This window comes from Crocuta crocuta, unplaced genomic scaffold (assembly GCF_008692635.1).
Source record: "Crocuta crocuta isolate KB4526 unplaced genomic scaffold, BGI_CrCroc_1.0 scaffold620, whole genome shotgun sequence".
NCBI classification, from domain to species: Eukaryota; Metazoa; Chordata; class Mammalia; order Carnivora; family Hyaenidae; genus Crocuta; species Crocuta crocuta.
In genome coordinates, this window is record NW_027527402.1 from 239,323 (window position 1) to 253,751 (window position 14,429).

General features: G+C 43.1%; 1 protein-coding gene across 3 annotated transcripts in view; it reads left to right on the forward strand.

The window, feature by feature from the left end:
• LOC144222762 (uncharacterized) overlaps nucleotides 1-14,429 on the forward strand; it is a 78,249-nt gene that overhangs the window by 8,240 nt on the left and 55,580 nt on the right. The window lies entirely within an intron of this gene.

The window sequence follows — 14,429 nt, forward strand, 5'->3', positions numbered from 1 at the left end:
AGAGGAGAGGAGAGGAGAGGAGAGGAGAGGAGAGGAGGCTGGAAGAGAGGGAGGGAAGGGCAGAGCCCTGGGGCAGGGCAGCCCCAGCCTGGAGCCCAAGGAGGCCTTGCAGGGCTGGGAGCTGTGCGTTCCCAGGGCTGCGCAGGGCCGGCCGGGCGCCCGCGGAGATCGCTTCGAGCTTTGTGTGTGCGCGAGTGTGCCCGTGGGTCTGCGTGTGCACGCGTGTGCGTGTGTGGACTCCCCCCACACCGCCCTGGCGCGCCTCGTGCAGGGGAGGTACCCCGGTCCTTAGCACCCCCCCTCTCGCCCCCCCAGCCAGGCAGGCAGGCGAGAAGGCAGAGCAGAACTCTGCTGTAAGACGATCCAGAAACTTTTCCAGTCTCAGGCATTTCTCTGGTGGTAGATGCTGTAACGGCGGAGTTGTGTGGGGCGTGGGGGGCGGCTGGGTGGGGGGCGTGCCTCAGTTTACCCCCAGTGCAATCCAGAGAGCTGAGTGGGGATGCCGCATGTCTGCCTGGGTTTGGCGAAACAGAACAGATCCTTGTGTCTAAAAGGCACGGAGGAATCTACAAGCTAGCAATCCTGCAGAATCACCAAGTAGAAGTGTTCTCCTCCTCCTCCTCCTCCTCCTCATCAAACCATCATTAAAGACACCCTGAGACAAAAAACCAGGGAACACAGATCAAGTGTCTGAGCATTTCTAAGGAAACAAAAAGGCTTTTTCCACCTGTTGGCTTCTGTCCTTTTCTCTTGTGTCTTTTCCGTTAGATTTATTGGCCGATTTGTACAGAGAATGGGGTGGGAGGGGTTGGGTTTTCCCCTTTCCTCCCCCCTTGTACATATTTTTGTAAAAAGAAGGTCAATGTAAGATGCTTGAGAGAGAAAATGTGCCTCCTGTTAGAGTAGTTTCTTCAAGACCTTGTGTGTTCGGGGCTGGAAGGGCTTCCAGACACATCTGTAAACTCTACCTCAGAGGTTCAGGATTTTTATTGTGGCTTTTAGAGATTAAATGAGATTTATTTACAATTGCTGTTTATCAGAGAGTAAATACCTTACTGTGTGTGTGAGGGTAAGAATGTGAACGCTGTTTACTCACTGGCGGTTTTGTGGATAAAACCTTTTGCTTTTGAAAGTGACATCCTGAGAGAAGGGAAGAGAAGGCTAAAATCAGTGCCTACTACTCATCTTTAAAAATTTTTTTAAGGAAAAAAATGTCTGCTTATTTTCTTGAACTGTGGGTTCCCTTTCTTTTCTCACACGGCGATCGCTTCAAGGCTCTCGGTTGAATTCTCTGGGGGAATTTCGCTTTCTTACCTAATTCTAGGCTTTCTGTGACGCTGCTAGTTGTCCAGAAAAATCTGTGAAAGTCTGGGAGGCCATGCCTCCTTCCATTCTAACTGCAAATGTTTATCAGACTGACTCCCTGTGATAGCTACTGATGGAAGCAAAAGGCCAGCCCTGGTTCGGAATAGTTATGTGTTGCCCTTGGAGGCCTGGAGAACCTGACTTCTGGGGGGTAAGAAGGGGCGAAAGAGAGATATTATTGGCCCAGATCGGGCAAGAAGCACCCTCCACATGCCCATGTAATGTTTCACCGGAATGGAACTGAACTTCATATTTTAAAACTTAATTCTTCTCTACCTCGTAAGCAGGAGGCCTTACCATGGTTTGTTTCCGGCAAGATTTCAGGTTCCGGACATCTTCTGCAAATGTTAGAATTTCAGAACTTCCAGGGAAAAGAAAGGTCATTCATCAAGTCTTAAATGAGAGCACCGAAGCCCTGGAAAGATCAGCGGTGATCTGAGGGGCTCGACGAAGGTGCCGGAGCATCCGGACCACACCCTGGGGGTCCCTAGTGCAGTGGGGTTATGCTGGATCTTGTACGGCCCAGCCCTTGGGTCTGCCAAGAAGGTTGACCCCTTGTGGCTTCTGCTTGCTGTGCTGGGTGTGAGCAATACACTCAGCTCCGTTCAAGGCACACGGGGCAGACGTGGTGACCCCATGTGACAGTATGAGTTCGTAGGAATTCACTTGTTCGTTCAAGTAACATGTGAGAGGCATTTCTTGGGCACCCGGCACCTTGCTGGGCACTGAGGACATAGGAAAGGACAAGACGCATGTGTCCTTGCTCTCAGGGAGCTCGTGGTCCTGGTGGTGTAATCAACATTCACCACCTAGTTAAATTAGTAATTATAATATTGCTAATTTATACCGAACGGCGTGCAGAAACGTTCACAGGGCAGAGCATAAAGGTGCAGAAGTAATTGCCCTAGATTTGTAACTAGACTTAAGCTAGCTGTCCTTTTTTCTTGGCTGGGTTCTCGGCCCGGTCGACTCCTGTCTCACTGGAGGCATTCCTACTCACACGCAGAGTCCAGTGTTTCCAGTAAAAGTCCCTCCCTGCACCTGCCCAACAATGCAACAGAGACAAATACTATCTATTAACCCCATACACTTGTACTGTTAAATACCTTCATGCTCGTTGTGAGTTGGCCTCTGTATCGGTCATTATCTGGGCGATTCACGTTAGCTGTGGCCTCTGCACACTCGTAACCTCTAATGGGCGTTGGGAGAGACATGTGGCTGGTGAGGCTCTGGTCTCATTTCACTTATTCCGTGCTTACTCTAGTTGACGCTAACTAAACACTTAGCTGCGGAAACTCCGCCATTAGCACTGTTCTCTCAAAATTCCAAAGACAATAGTGTAATGAAAACAGGGACGCGTATCTATAAAGGGCGAAATATTTCAAAGCCTCTTCATCGTCCCATCGTCCCATTTGGGGTGGGTTATTGAAATCTCACTGGTTTGATCTCCCAGAGCAGGAGAATCTCCCGTCCCCATTTTAGTCTTGCTTGGAGAGAACGTATGTTGAAATGCCAGTCATTTCCATGCAGGCAGATTTGCGTTCACACTTGTATCCCCATTTTCTACATCATGTGTTTCTCTAGTACTCAGAGGAGTGTTGTCAATCCATCTACTTTTTTCCCCCAGGCTAATTTAGTATTTTAAAGGGAAGACAGACATGCCCACCCACACATAAATCATAGGTTTGGTGCCTCTACTTTGAGCACCTACACAGGTCGTGTGGTTAAGTCGTGTGATGAGTCATTTCCATGCTCCCAAGGTTGTTACGCGTGAAGTATCGTCCCACACTGTGGCGACAGCCCTATCCGGAGCTTGCTATCGTCATCTGCATTTGGCACCTGTGGCCATTGCCTCCTCCCGTGGGCTGTACGGCTTCATTTGCAAGTATTTGATCACTTCTGACACACTCTGCCCGCCCCCCAATGTGTTACTCACTGGGGCCCTTCCTCTCCAGGCTTTGGAAGAGGAATCCAAAGAGAGGAGTGATTCGAGTGGGGAGCTAAGATGTGGGTCGAACGAGGATCTGATTGAGAGAAAAATTTAACAGAACTGGAAAGCCAGACAACAGTGATCAGGTCATCCTTAACTCTGGGGGAATAAAAATGAAGACTGATGACATTTAAAAAGTTCATTGTTTGCGTACTGTGTGTAAATAAAAGTCCCACTGAAGGTAAAACCATCACTACGTGCAGGACGTTCCCCAAACTCCTTGGTTACAAATGCCGGTTTTGCATGTAACTTTAGTGAAGAGAATTGTGTGTGTGTGTGTGTGTTTCCCCCCAAGAGAAATAAGGTGTAAAATGGAAATTTTCTCCATTTCTTGTAAGCCTTGACATTTTAATGCACTTTAAAATATCTGCTCGGCCCTCTCTTATAATAGCCCTATGAATTAAGTAGTATCGTTATCCTTCTGTTATAGTTGAGTAAGGTTATGTGACTCACCCAAGGACTCACAAGAAAACAAGGGGCACAGTGACCAGCTGATTAAATTTCCGTTAGGCCAAATCCCTTCGAGAGCTGAGAAGCAAAGAAGTGAGGCAGTCACCATTGATATTCCAGACAAATTTACTCCTTTCTTTAAAGGCTTAAGATTTAGAGTGTTCTGGCTTCTGGGTGGCGCAGTCAATTAAGCGCCCGACTTCCGCTCAGGTCATGATCTTGCAGGTTCGTGGGTTGGAGCCCCGTGTTGGGCTCTGTGCTGACAGCTTGGACCCTGGAGCCTGCTTCGGATTCTGTGCCTCCCTCTCTATCTGCTCCTCCCCCACTCATCTTCTGTCTCTGTCTCTCAAAAATAAATAAATGTTAAAAAAAGAAAAAATAAATAAGATTTAGAGTGTTGATCAAAAAAGAAGGGGCCCCAATTCTAATTTCATCTTTACATGGTTTTTACAAGTGCATTGGACCAGGTTCTGGTTCTGGTTTTTTGCCATTCTGTGACCCAGGACTCCCCATTCTGTGCCTCTGAACCTCTTTGAGAACGAGGGGCTGGGCTGCATCGTATCTAAGTTTCCTTCCTGTCGTTCCCTATTTCTCTAATTCTGTGAAGAGAATGTTCCATGGACCTGGTCTTTTGGTCACCTTATACAAAGCCCAGTTCAAGAACTGTGATCCCCAGAGGGGAGATGGGAGTTTTGTGGATATACGGGATTCATTGCTGCACATCCAAACCACGTGGACGTTTTGAAGTGAAAAGCACAATAAGCAAAAGTGGGATTTTAATTTATGGATTTGAAGAGAATTGGCCAGTCAGCATGCAGGCACATGTGCAAGGAGACTAAAGAACCATTTTCAAAAGAATAGGCTGTTTTGAATGCACATCTTCCTGTATAATAAGTATGAATTGAAAATGGACGGGCCCCGGGTACGCCTCTTAGCTTCGCCATGCTTACTGCTCATCCTCTCAGAAATTGTGCCGTTCTGTTTCGCACTGTGCTTGCATACCGTTTCGAGGGTGCAGGGGACCAGTTTAAGCAGCGGTAGTGCTGACGATACGTGTTACGTGTTAAACACTGTGCTTTGGGGGATGACAGGGCTACTGACCATCTTTATGATCAGCAGCTCCTGAAGGATATTGCTGAAGACTTGCTGATATGATGTGTGTGAGAGAGATGTATATGGAATATACCTTTAGGATGTGAGTGATGAACTGCCTCTGAAATGTGGCCAAGAGAGAGACAGACAGGGTAGAGAGCAAATGATGTTTTTATTAATCATGTTTTGTGTGAGTGATTCCAAGCACTATCTGCTCGAAACTGGTTCAAGCTTTTAGGAATATCATCTTACACGTAGCAAGACTAGTTCAAGGCTGCTTTGAGGATTAGTAAACCACTGTCTCTTTGAATTGGTCTTATTTCTGTCTGCAAAAAAAGAAAAAAGTACGTAAGAATGAGTTACTTTATAACCGGGGAAGGGAATTTGGAAGACCATATTTAATAATATTTTGACTTACACTATTCCTTTATTTTTGGTTGCTTAAAATTCCATAAGAATATGTTCTATATATTCTGGGCTGTAGCTCCTTTAAAGTTTGGGACTGTCTTTAATTTTTGTGCCCCTACTTCCTAGCACAGGGTGAAACAGCAGGTGGTCAATAGTCGTTGTCAAGTGAACTAAATAGGGGTCCTGGTTGGTTCAATCGGTGACTCTTGATCTCAGCTCAGGTCTTTTTTTTTTTTTTTTAAATGTTTTATTTATTTCTAGGAGAGAGAGAGAGAGACAGCGTGAACAGGGGAGGGTCAGAGAGAGAGGGAGTCACAGACTGAAACAGGCCCCAGGCTCTGAGCTGGCAGTCAGCACAGAGCCCGACGCGGGGCTCGAACCCACGAACCGTGAGATCATGACCTAAGCCAAAGTCGGACGTCTAACCGACTAAGCCACCCAGGCGCCCCAATCTCAGCTCAGGTCTTGATCTCAGGGTTGTGAGTTCAAGCCCTGTACTGGGCTCTGTGCTGGGCATGAAGCCTACTTAAGGAAAGGAAGGAAGGAAGGAAGGAAGGAAGGAAGGAAGGAAGGAAGGAAGGAAGGAAGGAGAAAGAAAGAAAGAAAGAAAGAAAGAAAGAAAGAAAGAAAGAAAGAAAGAAAGAAAGAGAAATTTAACTAAATACAAAAAGACTGACAGGTAAAAATCTTAAATTATACAGTCTTATGTCCCACGTTAAAAAAAGAAAATTTCTTATATTAGGCTATTCACCCTTCTCCCCCTTTGCAAAGAGTAGACTATACATTCATAGCAAAGTATTTTATGTATCCCTGAATCTTTCCCCTTCTTGTGCTCAGCTTTTCTCCGCTAAAGCTTGTTCGTTGTGTTTCTCATTGGCTCGTGCATCTAAGAGTTTACTTTTTATGTCAAAGGGTCATAGGCGATAAATGAGTGGTGCAGTCTGTGTTGACATTTAGGTAGTAGCTGAACAGGAGAAGTTTCTTCTATCTCAGAAACAGGGAAAATAAAGAGATCTTTGAGGAAGTCTGGACAATCAGAGGGTAGTAAAGGTGAATGCCTGACTTCCAGGAATCTGCAGCTGAGACTCACCTGAAACAAAGAAGGGAACAATACAACTTAACCTTCACTTTCTAAAAAAGGTTTTAAGTGCTGAACCCTCAAGAAAAGGCCTTCTGGTTGCAAAGAACTGACTCAGAATTTTCCTTAAGGAAGGGGGCTTTCACTGGGAGGATGCTCACAGATGGAAGCTGAAACCAGAACTGAAGTCTTTCAGGACCCGAGGCAGCTCCAAGGGCAACCTCTTTTTTTTTTTATATCAATTTCGTCTTCTCACTGTGTGTCTTCCAGCTTTATTCCGTCTTCCAGCTTTATTCCGTCTTCCAGCTTTATTCGGGGTAACCTCTCTCCAGTTCATAGCTTCTGCTCACAATTAGTGTTGCTTCTTTGACTTGCCAAGACCGTCATGTCCAGAAGTCTGTCTTCTCTACCATATTTCTTTTGTTTCTTCTTCCTCATGTCTTTTTCTCTTACATTCTTTCATTGTAATTTTCCCTGATAATTGCTTCATTCTCTCAGATTTTCCTAATTCAGATACCCAAGAGAGAATCTACTAACCCAACTCATCTTTTCCTTGCCTTCTTGTAAGTCCCTAACCAGACTTGCCCAAGGGTCAGCCAAACCTCTAGACCAGGGTGCCGTGGTAAAGAGAAGTGAGTGGGTGCTACATGTAAAACTGGATGGTCTTTTAGTAGGAATTCTGGAAGGGCCATCTTCCCTTCCCATGTAGGTAGCAACTAATGTATTTGACATATCTAATATAAGTCCCTTATGGAAATATAAGAAATTAAGGGTAATCAGATTATTAAAAATTAAAATGTTTCATGGTTGACGGTTAGTATAAGAGAGATAAGACTGTGGGAACAAATAGCAAATTTATAACCAGGAAAGAAATTAGGAGAGGGAAATGTATTAGAGGTAGTTCTTAGATGAGTGACATCATTTCACACATTTATTAAAAAGCTGGAGTGTGTGAACAGTGAAAGTGAGAATAGATTGTCTCAGATCCCAGAGGCTGGTTTAAAAAGCAAGCATAATATAGGCCACCTGTGTTAAGCGTCCAACTTTGGCTCAGGTCATGATCTCATGGCTTGTGGGTTCGAGCCCCGCATCGGGCTCTGTGCAGATAGCTCAGAGCCTGGAGCCTGCTTTGGATTCTGTGTCTCCCTCTGTCTCTACCCCCCTCCCCCGGCTTGTGCTCTGTCCTTCTGTCTCTCAAAAATGAATAAACATTAAAATTAGGAAATAATAAAAAGCAAGCATAATCCTGAAACTGGGGACTAGGATGGAGATAAATAAGAATACTAAGCCTCTTAGGGAGTTTCTGCCAATACTTTCTGCGTGTATTTTCTTTCTCTGCTTCCCATTCTGTTCTTGATCCCTCTTACTTTAGCTCTTGGAACAATCCGTCATGAACTAGTGATGTGACCTTGGGCTGGTTATCTATTCTCTCTGAAACTCAATTTACTCATCTGTAAAATAGGGATAATGATTATTATCTCAATAGCTTATTATAAGAATTAAGTTAGATGGCATAATATATTTAAAGTGACTGGTACACATTACCTAGGATACAATAGGTGCTCAGTCCATTGTAACAATTATTCTAGCACACAGGAAGGAAGGAAACATTGACTCAATGTGTTGGGTAAAATTTTGCTTGTTATATATCATTTATAAGAATCCTGAAGGGTTTGTATTATTATTTCTACTTTATGAATATTTTAATAATTAATTGAGTATTTGTTACAGTGCAAAGCACTGACCTGAGCCCTTTCCTGTCTTGTCTTATTTAAACCAAGTTAGGGGCTACTTACGTTTCATGTCATAGTTGAGGAAATTGAGGTCTAGAGAGTTTCACTTGCTCAAAGCCATACAGCCAGTAAGTGACAATCAGAGCTTATGTGTAAGTCTGTCTGAACTCAAGTCCATCTGACTCCAATGTTTTCCAAAGTCACGTAGTGGGTGAATGTGAATGTGATGGAATCAAGATTCCAGTTTTGTTTAGGGCAACCCTTTTGGAATTCACTACCAGAGGCACACACTGATTGAATGACAGATCGTGGTAGGCACACACACACACATACTTAGGCTGCGTCTGAGTCGGAGTGCCATGACTAGACAGACAAGGGCAAATTTTGGAAAGGGTACAAAGGAAAAAAAATTTAATAATTAAAATATGTCAAAATAGGGTCTCCCAGACCCTGAAGAAATGATTTAACAAACATGTGTTGAACGTCTACTGTGTGTCAGGCAATGAAAAATGAACTTGGCATTGTGGGAATGCAAGGCAAGTAAGTCTGAATCCCTCCCTTTAAGGTACTTTCATTCTGGTGGAAAGAGATAGATGCTCGCACAACTAATAAAGTCTGTAGCAATGGATCAAGGAACTGTGGGAGTCAAGGGAGAAAACAGTTTGGTGGGTGAAGGAAATGGTGATAGAAGGGAACCAGGGGAGGCTTCATGCAGTAGACAACATTTGCAGGGGTCTTGAGGGAACAAATACAGAAGGACAGGAAGCCTTCTATAGTTTCCTTTTGCTTGATACCAATGGTTTTACAAACGGGGGTACAAAATAACTACTGCAGTAATATATCGACAGTTAATAGTGTTTTCAAAGATTAGGTTCTCTGACTGAGTATGGAGAAACAGCTACTCTTATTAATCATAAGAATATAGTTGCATTTTCCTGGTGTTTCTCTTGAAAGGACCAGAAAATGGAATCCTATTTTTTATGCATTCTAGGTTGAGGATCTATAGTTGTCCAGCAATCCAACAAGAAACTACAAATCCCTCAAGTGGCCAGAGGTACACCAGTGTCAGCTTTCAGCTGTACGGTGAGGTGTTACAAGTACTAAGTTACTGCAAGGGGGTCCTCTATCCTTTTAAATTTGGATATCTTTTTAAATTTAGCCCGTGGTTGGGAGTTCCCAATTTTTCTTGCGTACTATACCAGGTTTTCTGAAAACAAAAACAAAAACAAAACAAAACAAACAAACAAAAAAGAAACCAGAAGAACAGTCTCAATTTAAAACATTTTGCCTTCTCTGCGTAAATATATTCATGACTGATAATCCATGTGTTCTGATTGTAATTTAAAGTTGTCAATTAAATTGAGTTTCCATGGCTTAATCCTGTTTAAAGAGGCCTGTAGACATCTTCTGTTCATGGATTTTTGTCCCTTGTTTTCATTTGGTTCTTTGCTCAGGTCCCTTTTTCCCCCCGATCTCTGTTGATGGACATTATGCTTGTCCTTCCTAGAGCCTGAGGACTCCCTCCATCCCCAGAGTGTTCGTGTTACCTGGTTCTTTTCTTGAGGTGACCATAAGAGCTATACGTGCTCACTATCACAAATCCCTTAATAGGTGATAAACATGAGAATGGGGTTTTCGGTTTCGTTCATCTGCAGATCCCTCTAAACACCCCACATGGTCGCGGCCTTACAAGTAGCTGGTGCTCAGAGATGTTAACTGACCTGAACTGAACTGAGTTCTGGGTTTTGTCAGACTGGTTTTTTTTTTTTTTTTTTTAAGTTTTTTTGTTTATCTTGAGAGACACAGAGATAGTGTGAAGGAGGGAGGGGCAGAGAGCACAGGAGAGAGAGAATCCTTAGCAGACTCCACGCAGCCAGCGCAGAGCCCACACAGGGCTCGAATTCATGAACCCTGAGATCGTGAGCTGAAGTGAAACCAAGAGTCGGACGCTTCACCAGCTGAGCCACCCTGGCGCCCCATGTCGGGCTGGCTTTGGGTATGGTAACATTGAGGTCTGACTTCCAGTTCCCTCTTGGAAAAGAAACGTTGCTTTAAAAAGAAAGCCTTTAAACTGATTTTAGGATGAAAGAAACCATGTTGTATAAACAGTACTTGTAATTATTATTAATACACATCATTAAAATAGCATGAACTCGTAGAATCCCTTCCATGCTTGCTTTTGCCGGCAGAATGGGCTGCCCTGATGAACTAACTGGTCTTTTCCATCTGTAATATCTAAGATTCTTTGAAATTTGATGTAGACAAGTGCGAGCTAATGTACATTGGAAGGAACAATTGAAACAGCTCATACTCACTGATGGGCTCTGAATTACTCTGCTTGTAAGTGCTCAGGAAAAAGATCTCGGATTCATTGTGGATCACTCAATGGAGACATCTGCTTACTGTGCAGAGGCAGCCGGAAGAATGAATGAGATATAATAGGCTGTATTAACTTTGAGAATGGGATAAAGAATGATGCAGAAAATAATATAGTGCACATAATTTGGCATTGACTATTTCTGTAATTGCAATACAACGTTTTAATGACATACATTGATGTTATGACTTCACCTTAAAATCAGAATTTGGCATTGGGTCCTTTCATTTCAAAGAAAACAAAGCAGAAATACAAAAGACCTAGAGAAAAACAACAGACTATCTCCAAGACATGCAAAGGATTTGCCCATAATGAGAAACTGAAGAGACAAGGACATTTTAATTTGGATTAAGGGGAGGGCGGTGACATTGTAGAAATTTATTTAAAATTAATGAAAGTTTCAGAAAATTGCTCCAGCTAGCTTCAGATTATCCTTGGTAATGGAGGTCAGAGATAGGCAGGATAATTGAAATCCCTGATAATCTCCAACCCTCATTTTAGCTATTAGTCACAGCCTCCTGTCCTTTGAAAAGTTTTAACAAATGAACAAATACGGGACATTGCAGTCCCTGGTGTGTGAACTCAACATCCGACAAGAAAGGCAGCCAGGGTGTTGGGAAGCTCACAGAGTTTGTAACCAGGTGACCAGGGTTCTAATCCATATTCTGTGTTTATCATCCGTCCAACCTTGAGTGATATGCTTGGCTTCTATGAGACCCAGTTCCCTCGTCTGTAAGATGGAGATAATAGGAATATTTACTTTGCACGCCTGTTGGGAGAACCAAATGAGTCCATTGAAAGTGGTGGGTGAGCCTTGATGTTTAGTATTGAGTACTGGTTGTTAAGAGTACCTGTTTTCCCATTTGGCTTGCCGGTCTCAGGGGCAGACATGGCTCCTGGCCCCTGGGAGCTTACATCACACCTTCCTTTCTCCTGAACTTTCTACAGCTTATGCTTGTGGCAGGAGGTTTTAGAAGGGCTGTGCCACATTCTCTAATCTCCAGGATCACCACAGATTTTCTTACTCCCTTGCTCCCAGAAAGTCTTAAGATAATTTTGCAATGTTTTTGTTAATGCGTGATTATCTAAAGGTCATCTCCTGTAATTTTCACAACAGTCCATTGAGGTGCAGACCACAGTTGTCTTCATCTTACAGATACAGACACGGAGGCACACACAACTTGCTTAAGGACACGTAGTAATGGCTGAACAGAGTCAGACCTGCGTTGTTTTGCCTTTGGGTTGATGGACAAAGTCTAGAAAACTGACTTATGTGACTATGCTGACTCCTCTCCTGGGAGGTGACTGGCTTACTTATTTCCTTATAAACTCTTACTCTATCCTTTGGCACACACATCAGGACTCACATCCTCCATGGAGCCTGTCCTGAGCTCTCTCTTCCCCAGAGGACTCTGACTTCCCCAAGTCATCTTGTCTGCCTGAGCACCCCATATTGTAGCTTTAAACATACTATTATGTTAACAGTGGAAACTCTTGTACCCTATGCAATTAATAGTTGGTGACTTAGTTGAAGAAGTTAGTTAAAGCAGGAATCCTACAAAATGATGGAATCACTCCTTAAGCTTTTATTTCAACTTAAAACATCCCTCAAGTTTTTGATGTAGGGCCAAGGCCTCGCTTGTCTTTTGAGTTTCAAGCTTCCCATTCGAGCTCTGTGTCCTATTTCTCATATAAACCACACCTCTGAGGCTTTTGCAATCATTTTGTCTTGGTTTCCTTTAAAGTGGAGCAAGATCTTAAAGCCATCCTGTGAAGCAATCAGATTTTTCCGGATTTTTTACAGGTGGCTCTCCCACGCGTGCACCGACAGCATGTGTTTTTAGTAATTCGTCTTTCCTGTGGCTTTCCCAGCCATTCACCTGAGGTCTTGTAGAAACAAATTCTCTCTTTTTTAGTCATATTCCTTACGTTAAGTAAGTCTAATTAAATCGGGTAATCACAGTGATGGGAAGAATGAGCATAAGTAGGCTTGGGTACAAACACCCCAACTTCTGGTGGGCACATAACTCCCACCGTGGGAATATCAGAGGGCAGACATCTCAGAGGACCCCACCACTGACTGTAATCATCCCACCTTGTGGGCCTATGTCTGTACATTTACAGAGGGAGTGGAGGCCATAGATTAATCAGTGAAGAGTCAGTCATTTAAGAGAGCCCCTGCTCAGTGTGGCTTCTGTTCTATGTCCTGCTTGAAAGATAAATGCTTTGAAGGTCTAGCATTTATCTTTCTAGTTAGTCCCAGAATGAGGATAGTATGAGTATATAGTGATGAGTATATAGCAAGCCCTCAATAGGCATCAGCTGACTCACCAACCAGCCATACCAATAGAAACAAAACATAACTTTGCCACTCTTCATCTTCTGCTGGGAGTATTAAGCAGTGATCAACTGTCCAGAAATTGGTTTAGGGAGAGAGAGGAAGAGCCAGCGAGTGAATTTCAAATATTAATGGAAGATAAGATGTTGTGTACCATTAAACAGTTAATGTAAAGCAGCCATAAAGAATTGGATTTTTTTTTTAGGGGCGCCTGGGTGGCTAAGTTGGTTAAATGTCCAACTCTTGATCTCAGCTCAGGTCTCGATCTCAGGGTTTTGAGGTCAAGCCCTGTGCTGGGCTCCACCCTGGGTGTGAAGCCTATTTAAAAAAAGAAAAAAAGGAACAAAAGAAAGAAAAAAGAAAAAAAATTGGATTTGGTGTAATATGTAATTAACCTGTGTAACTCTAACACAAAATAACATTGAGACAAGCATGCTTGATAACATTTTATAAAGACAAGATATATTCTTATGTGAGGAAAAATCCACACTTAAAACCACAGTATCTGACTACAAAGAGCCTCTCTGGTGATTATGTTCAGGGCCAGCCAGGTCATGAAAAAATTTCCCTTACTCATATATCATTGGAGCATGGAGTTTATTATATGCTTCTTGTGACAAAGTAAAGCATCTTGAATTGAGCACCAGAAGAGGAAAGGAGTCAAATGTGAAGGATATTAAACTTGACAGACATTCTGTGGTAGGTGATTGGTTTGGAAGATGGTGGTAAACTGCTGGTGAAGGCAAGGATATCCTTTTTCCTAAGATAAAGTAGGCAGAACATTTAGCCTTGTGCTCAATAAATGCTGAACCAAAATATATTCAGTAAGCAAAGTTGGAAAATTATAGACGGTTTACATGACCACAGGAAATGGGATGATAAAGAATATACATATACAGGGGCACCTGGGTGGCTTAGTCGGTTAAGCATCCGACTTTCGCTTAGGTCATGATCTTGCGGTTCGTGGGTTCGAGCCCCGCGTCGGGCTCTGTGCTGACTGCCAGCTCGGAGCCTGGAGCCTGTTTCAGTCTGTGACTCCCTCTCTCTCTGACCCTCCCCTGCTCACACTGTCTCTCTCTCTCTCTCTCTCCTAGAAATAAATAAAAACATTAAAAAAATTTTTTTTAAAAAAGAATATACATATACATAAAAATACATAATGAATATATATAAATGAATATATATAAATTTATATAAAGTATATACAAGGTGTGTGTGTGTGTGTGTGTGTGTGTGTGTGTGTGTAGAATAAAGCTAATGCTCTATAGGATCTAGGGCGAACTTTCTCCTTATTTTTCCATTGCGAGAATCTATAGACCAGTACCAACTGTTAACTCTTGAGGACCTCCCTGTTTCTCAAGAGGTTGTGAAGGCGTTGTCTAGCAAAGGAAAAAGGGAATTAACATGGCATGGAGCACTCATTTGGTGCCCGTCATTATGCCAAGTGTTTAATATATGTTATCATATTCCTTTGAATATAAGTCGCCATTGACTTTTGTAAGACCCGTATTACTTTATGTGCCACTATGACAAAAAAATAACACCCCCAGTCAAACAACGGCACCCTACCAGTGTTAAAATGCATCTTGAGGGGCGCC